The sequence below is a fragment of the Hydra viridissima genome, unplaced genomic scaffold, assembly GCF_058129835.1.
Source record: "Hydra viridissima isolate aposymbiotic clone 2 unplaced genomic scaffold, HvirCarnegie_v1 scaffold_1, whole genome shotgun sequence".
NCBI lineage: Eukaryota > Metazoa > Cnidaria > Hydrozoa > Anthoathecata > Hydridae > Hydra > Hydra viridissima.
Window position 1 is genome coordinate 7829692 of NW_028324300.1, and position 6856 is coordinate 7836547.

A 6856-nucleotide genomic window follows, 5' to 3' on the forward strand; every position below is an offset into this window, starting at 1 on the left:
GTTGTATAAAGCGAAACATTTATTTTGTATAAATGAAACATAACACTTCATGAAAACAATCCCCACAATATGAAGTGGACTGGTAAGCATCTGCATTACCAAACAATTAGAATAATTCACTAAAAATCACCTCAAAAATTTCTCAAAAGCAAATAAACACTCACCACAACCAACACATCAGAGAAAGAATGGAAAAGAAATTTTACTAAAAAAAAAAGTACTGAAAAGCATGCAAAATCAGATAAACATAAAAAGCACCGACTGATATGACAAAATCTTGCATTTATATGATTAAATGAATCAGCTGTAAAAGAAAAAAGCGCGTTAACAGTTCACAGTATTCATAAAAAATGTTTACTATCGTTTGTTACACTTGTGTATGCTTCATATGCTCACACAACTGCACCCTCTTTACTATAGTCTATAAAAGAAACAGATTACATGCAGAAATAATGATGGTCATTTTCATTCAGCACTCACTTTAGCAAACACTGTTAAAGTGACACATTTGTTAACAAACGGCACTTAACAAAACAAGTAGTTCTTTACTTCTAAGTGTAAATTGCGATAACATACAGTTAGAAATCGTAGCTACCAAAGCAGTAAATCTCAGAAACTCAAAAGTTACTTCATGTCAACAAAAACCTCATGCTAACAAAAAATTGTCAAATTAAGCGAGCAACAAAATTATGGCTCATTAAACAGCAAACAGAATTTATACAAGTGCTACCCATAAGCAACGTCAAACAATAATAATAAACAACTGCATGTTGATACGGCTCGATTATATATGAATCTATTTAGTACGTTCTCCCCTATATGTTTCCTATTAGTGTTAATTTTAACAAACTTCACAAAGAATACTTATGACTGAGTTTACGTAATATTTTTAAACCTAAAAAATTCAGCATTTGTTTGTAGATCTAGCAAGAGCAGCCAATATATATGAATAGCCGTTGTTTTAGTCAGAATAGGAAACGACCCTTTAGAACAGCCCTTCTGTATAACAAAAGAATTTGTTCTCGTTTTCTCTACAATCTTGGGCTTGAAACTCTCCCGGTATAATATTGCTATATTTTATTACAGCGTATTTTCGGCGTCTTTTGTTACTTTTAAATAATTTTTACTTCAATAATGCAAATAAATCATGCAAATCGATGTTCTGTAGATTTATCTATAACATGGCAGTTAAAAAAATCTTATAGATTAACGAACTTTTAGTTACCACTACCCTATTGACAAGGAATATTGGCGCAATATTGGCGCAATATTTATTTCAAGATTGGCTAAATATTGCTGAAAATATTGTGCCAATGTAAAATGTCCACATTTTGATATATATATATCCAATATTGTTTTACAATATTGGGTATATATTGTAAAACAATATATAGCCAATATTGGCTACATATAGACCGCAAAATTGCGCCAATATTGTATTTTCATTTAATATCCCTTCAATAATTTCAGTTTTATATTTTTTATAGAGCTATTTAACATTATATATATATATATATATATTTAAATTGCTAAAATCTATTTAAATTATTTATTAAATTAGGGATAACGCTATAAAAAAAAAAAAAATTTTTTTCATAAGACTTTATTTATCAATTTAATTAACAACATCAAAGCTGCTATTATCAGACATTATTGGCTCAGTATGATTAGAGACTGATCGACTTCTACGACCTCCCAGTCTCGAGAAGTTGCAAGACAGAATCCAATTCGTTCGCGTACCAGCTCTTGCTTTTTATTTAATAAATTTGCGCCTCTATAGATGGCAATTTCAGTTTTTTCATTTAAACATAGAGCGCATCTTCTTGTGCTTGGTTGATAAGATTGGCATTTCCTAATAATACTCCATTTAATAAAAGGTTTTCCGTTTTTTTCTTTTATGCGCCACACTTCCTTGGATAGTTCGGTGTCGTTTTTGTATCTCACAGTATTAAACGACTTAATGTGGTTTGCATAACGTAATTTAAAAGGTGGTTCACTTATTCCAATATATATTTTATCTAAATATTTCGGAAGGTCGGAAGAAATAACAGCTTTGTAAAGTATGTTTTCTGTTAAGCAAAGTTGATTAAGAGGACAATGCAACCTGTTGATACAATTGCAGGATTTCTTATTTTGATCTTCAATATCGTCGATAATATTTTGGTTATGCCAGTTTATTATAAATTTTAAATTCGGCATGCAGCTGTAACTGACATTTAAAGTGTTTCTATTGAATATCTTGTTCAAAATATACTTAGATGGAAAATGTTTGTCTTCCAAATCAAGAAATGATTTGGCAACTTTTGTGATGACATTTTTGCTAAATGGTGGGTTGAACCATATGTTACGCTTTCGATTATATTTCTTTCTGGTATTATCAGGAGCAGTGGCGGCGTTAGGGTAGGGCCTGGTTGGGCGATGGCCCAGGGCGCCGAATATAAAGGGGCGAAATTTAGCCTTTTTTTGTATGGGGTTCAATTGAGCTAGGGGCGCCGTAGAAATCTCGCCCAGGGCGCTGGTAGTGCTAAAACCGGCACTGATCAGGAGTGTTATTATATTTTAATTTATAAATATATCCTGCTTTATTTAATGCCACCTCATAACACTTAATTGCTTTGCCGAATATTTTCTTACTGGATGAAAGTCTTGATAATCTGCGTTCCAATGAAATGGGTATTTGCTTAATAATATTCGGAGGATGGTTTGATTCCTTATGAATATAGTTTATTTGATTCCCAGGCTTGCTATAGGGTTGGTAAGTAGAATCGTTTAAGTTCAAAGTAATATCTAGGTAGTTCACGACTTTAAGGTTGCATTTAATGGTAATGTTTAATCCATATTCTTTAAACATTTTTGTAATTGTTTTCTTGACTCTTTCTAATTCTGGGCCACTTAGATTTTCAAAAACCGCCTAACCATCGTCTCTGTAAATACCTATAAAATTTTTATTATAAAAGGATGATAGCTTATCAAACAGAAATAGCCCCATTATCATTATTATTATCATCATCATTATTATTATTATCATTATAATTATTACCAATTTTATTAGTTCTTCTATAAAACAAAATTTGATTGCTAAATGCAATACAGGAAGAAGATAAATATGGTTTAAAAGAATCTATACCAACTTATATTAAATTGCAGTGGTATGCAGTAGTATGCAGTGTTGATGAACATATATGTTCATCAACATTACATACCAGTCAAATATTTAAGACAAAAAGATTTGGTGCACGAGGCAAAATTAATAATAAAAGTATCTACAAGAAAATTTAAGTTTACTTGCATATTTAGTATATTATGCAATATACAAGTCAAGATCCATATAAAACTCGACTAACTGCAACTTGTATATCACATATACCTGTAGTTATAACTAGCATTGACTTACAACTTGCCCTTTTATTACAATAATACTGTACACTATTAAAATTTATTATCTAAGAGTGATGATTGGTAAACATAAAATGCATCACATCATTATGTATGTCTATCATAAATACTGTCTACAAATAATTTATCACATTAATTAAAATCTAACTAAAAATAATGAAAAGACTGTAAGAAATTTGAAAATATACATTACACACCAAAGACTCACTGACAGTTTTTTCCGCTATCATAATTTCTATATTTTCTAAGTCTGTGTCACTTAATACAGGCAAAATATTATGCCATTGTGTTTGGAGTGTAGTTGATGCTGCTAACATGATTTGGTCAAAAGCAGGTTCTCTAAAACTTTGCAGCTTATTCTCAATGTTGTCCAAATGAATTCTAATCTTTTTAATATCATAACGGATACCATTGAGAAGATCTAAGGATGACTTTTCAAATGCTATAAAAATAAGAAACACAGTTCATATTAAGAATATTATTCAACTAAAAAGAATAATTCTTATTTATTTATTCATTTATTATATTCTACTATGTTCATTTTGAAAGTACCTACACTTTATTTTGTAGTTAACTTTGAAATGTTAAATTAAAGAAAATTTTAAAAATTAAAAAAAGTGAGTTGTCCTCTTAAGAGAGTTAGGGTTAACTGATTTTAAAAAAATAACTTTTATTATACAACCCCAATAAAAAATCAAATCTTACCCGCAAATCTCTTTATGAAAACATGCTGATCAAAATGCGTCAGTTTTGCTTCATTAGCTGCAAAATCTACTTGTGATTCTATTAATAAATATACACTTATAAAAAAACATCTTTAATAAAAAAGAAAAAAGAAAGAAAGTGGATCATGTTTAAATTAACTGCATTGCTCTCTTGCAGTTATTTTAAACATGATTAAGAACATAAAACATGGTTAAGATTTTGGACACCTAAGGACTTATCAGAGTCTTGTTTTCCAGCCTGCTGACAAGCAGTATTTGTTGTCCCTATTTTCAAAATATTCATATAATTTTCAATCTTCCTAATTATCAGTTAATCGTAATTTTGCGATAATATCTGTTAATTGTCAACTGTTGGTTCTTCCATTACATTTAAATCTAATAGTGGTTTCTCGCAGCCTTGTTGACAGTTGAAATCTTGAGGAAAAAAATATGCTTACCAAATCTTGTTGGAATTTCTTTTTTTTCACCAGTTGGTAGATCGAACCTGTGGTGTGTTTTAGAAATATGAACTGGATCATCTACTGAAGGTGATTTAGATTTTTTTTTTGATTTTTCTAAAACTACATATTTCTGCAGACATATCAGAAATATCACCATCACTTTCTGTCTCAAGAAATGTTTTTCTTTTTTTTGTAAAATGGTCTGTTTCTAAAACACTGTCCTCTGTTTCTACATTGGATGTGTAAAGAGGTTTTTCTGCAAGCTCATTGGCAGTCTTCAAGTTGTCTACAAATAAGTAAATATAAAACACCAAAGCTTATGTTTGTGCACTGTAATAGTCAAATATAACTGTAACAATAATCATTACAAAGTATGTATTATTTACTAAAACAATACCATTTCCTGTACTTGAAAGTATCTTTATGGAATACTTAGGCCAATTGAATTCAGATTTAGCACATGTTTCAATAAAATGTGTAATTCTAGAAAAACTTGTGTATTTAGGTGGCCAATAGCACAAATCACTTCCAATTAGCCAGCAAGATGGTATAACTTCCATTGAACCTGACCCTCTGTTATCATTTTCATCTTTGAATGCAACAATAACAAACTTTTTGCTGCTGAAACTTTCATTGTCCATGTTTATGTACGAATAGCTTTAAAAAAATTAGTTAAACTTGAAAAAAGTGTGTTGAAAATAAGAAATAAAGTTAAACAAAATTAGATTTTAGATTAGAAAATAAATAACATGAATAAAATAATTCTATTAAAAATAAAAATATATATAACTGCTTTAAATTGAAAAAGTAGATAATAAATCATGAATAAAAAACAAATTTACACTAATTCATATAAATATTTAGAATACAAAGGATAATAAAGTAATGTTTTAAAGACCAGTTGTATGCCCATAAAGTAGCGGAAAAACTACAAAGTAATTATCTCTTGGTATAAGCATGCACTTTTTTAAAATATTAGTTGCTGGAATAATAAAAAACTCAGCTGACAAATTTATAACATGGTACACTTGAAATAGTGAAGATTTACAAGGATAGGAATAAAAACTTTTTTGTTTGGGAAATTTATGACATATAATAACATAATCGTAGCTAGTGTCAACTATGTTATCAATAGCAATAATTTTTCCATCTGTAAGTAGTGCACAATTGTTGTAGCTATCTAGACAAAATGTAAAACCTGCATAAAAAATTTGCATATAATGTGTGCCTTGATTACCTAACGTTGGTCCATTGGAATGTTGTTTAGACAGTTTTGGCTGTTGAGAACTAGGCCTGCAAAACACAAATGGCTTTTCAACAAGTTCAGATAAACGCCTGCATATTTGTCTTAAAGGAAGTTTGCCAGTTCTAATCATTTTTTTCAAAATGCCTAAAGCGTTTTTTAAAAGGAAAAGCACTGTATTCATCTAGTGTGCCAAATTGTCGAACATCATCACAAACATGGATGAGACTATGTATAGTGCATATAACTGCAGTATCACCATATAGTTCAGACATCTGCTCAACAAACTCTTTTAAAAGATTTTCTGCATAATCACAGTACGTATTCAACATTGAATTACTTGAAAGAATTGTCACAGCAACATGCATTAACATGAAGTGATGGTATTGTTGTGGTGAAAGATGAGTTCTTAAAACCAAAGGTCCAAGATAGCACAAAAGTCCTAAATTCAATCGCTTTCCAACAACCAATTTTATTTAAAATTCTTGGTTTACAACTAAATTCAATTGTAACATATTTGGCTATATTTATTAGTTCACACGATATTGCATTTGCAGTTTGCATACTAATTTTAATATTTTGTTTACCATGTAAAAGATGCATTAATAATCTGCGTGTAGAACCAAGACAAATCAAATGCATATATTCCAAAGGAACTTGAGATACTGCACCAATGCCAAGTTCAAGTAACGGTGATGAAACATTCTTGTGATCTTGTATTTGTTTTTTGCTAGAGAATGAAGAATCAGTGCGTTTTTCTGCGTTTAAAATAGGAAAAGTAATTCTATGATCAACTCTAACCCCTGTTTGAGTGCACCTTTCACAACCATATTATGCTGTGTGACCTTAAGTACACTTAATAAATGCACATGCTGGTGCATCACACACAAATCCTTTCACAATAACCTTATATTGAATACCATCCACTTTAATACCATCTTGCTTAACTTTTTTCAATCCTACCACTAAATCATTAAGAAATAATTGCAGATGCAGGTTTGCTTCCACCACAAAAAATCGACACAAGAAATGGTCTAGAGACTAGTTCTTCA

At 30.1% G+C, this 6856-nt stretch overlaps 1 pseudogene across 1 annotated transcript; it reads right to left on the reverse strand.

Moving 5' to 3' along the window:
• Positions 1-1587: 1587 nt before the first annotated feature.
• On the reverse strand, positions 1588-5215 carry LOC149893181 (uncharacterized; annotated as a pseudogene). Its single transcript, XR_016449288.1, has 4 exons — positions 4959-5215; positions 4559-4847; positions 4102-4179; positions 1588-3838 (listed from the first exon to the last, which is right to left on the reverse strand). The product of XR_016449288.1 is annotated as an uncharacterized LOC149893181 (transcript).
• Between the last annotated feature and the right edge of the window lie 1641 nt (positions 5216-6856).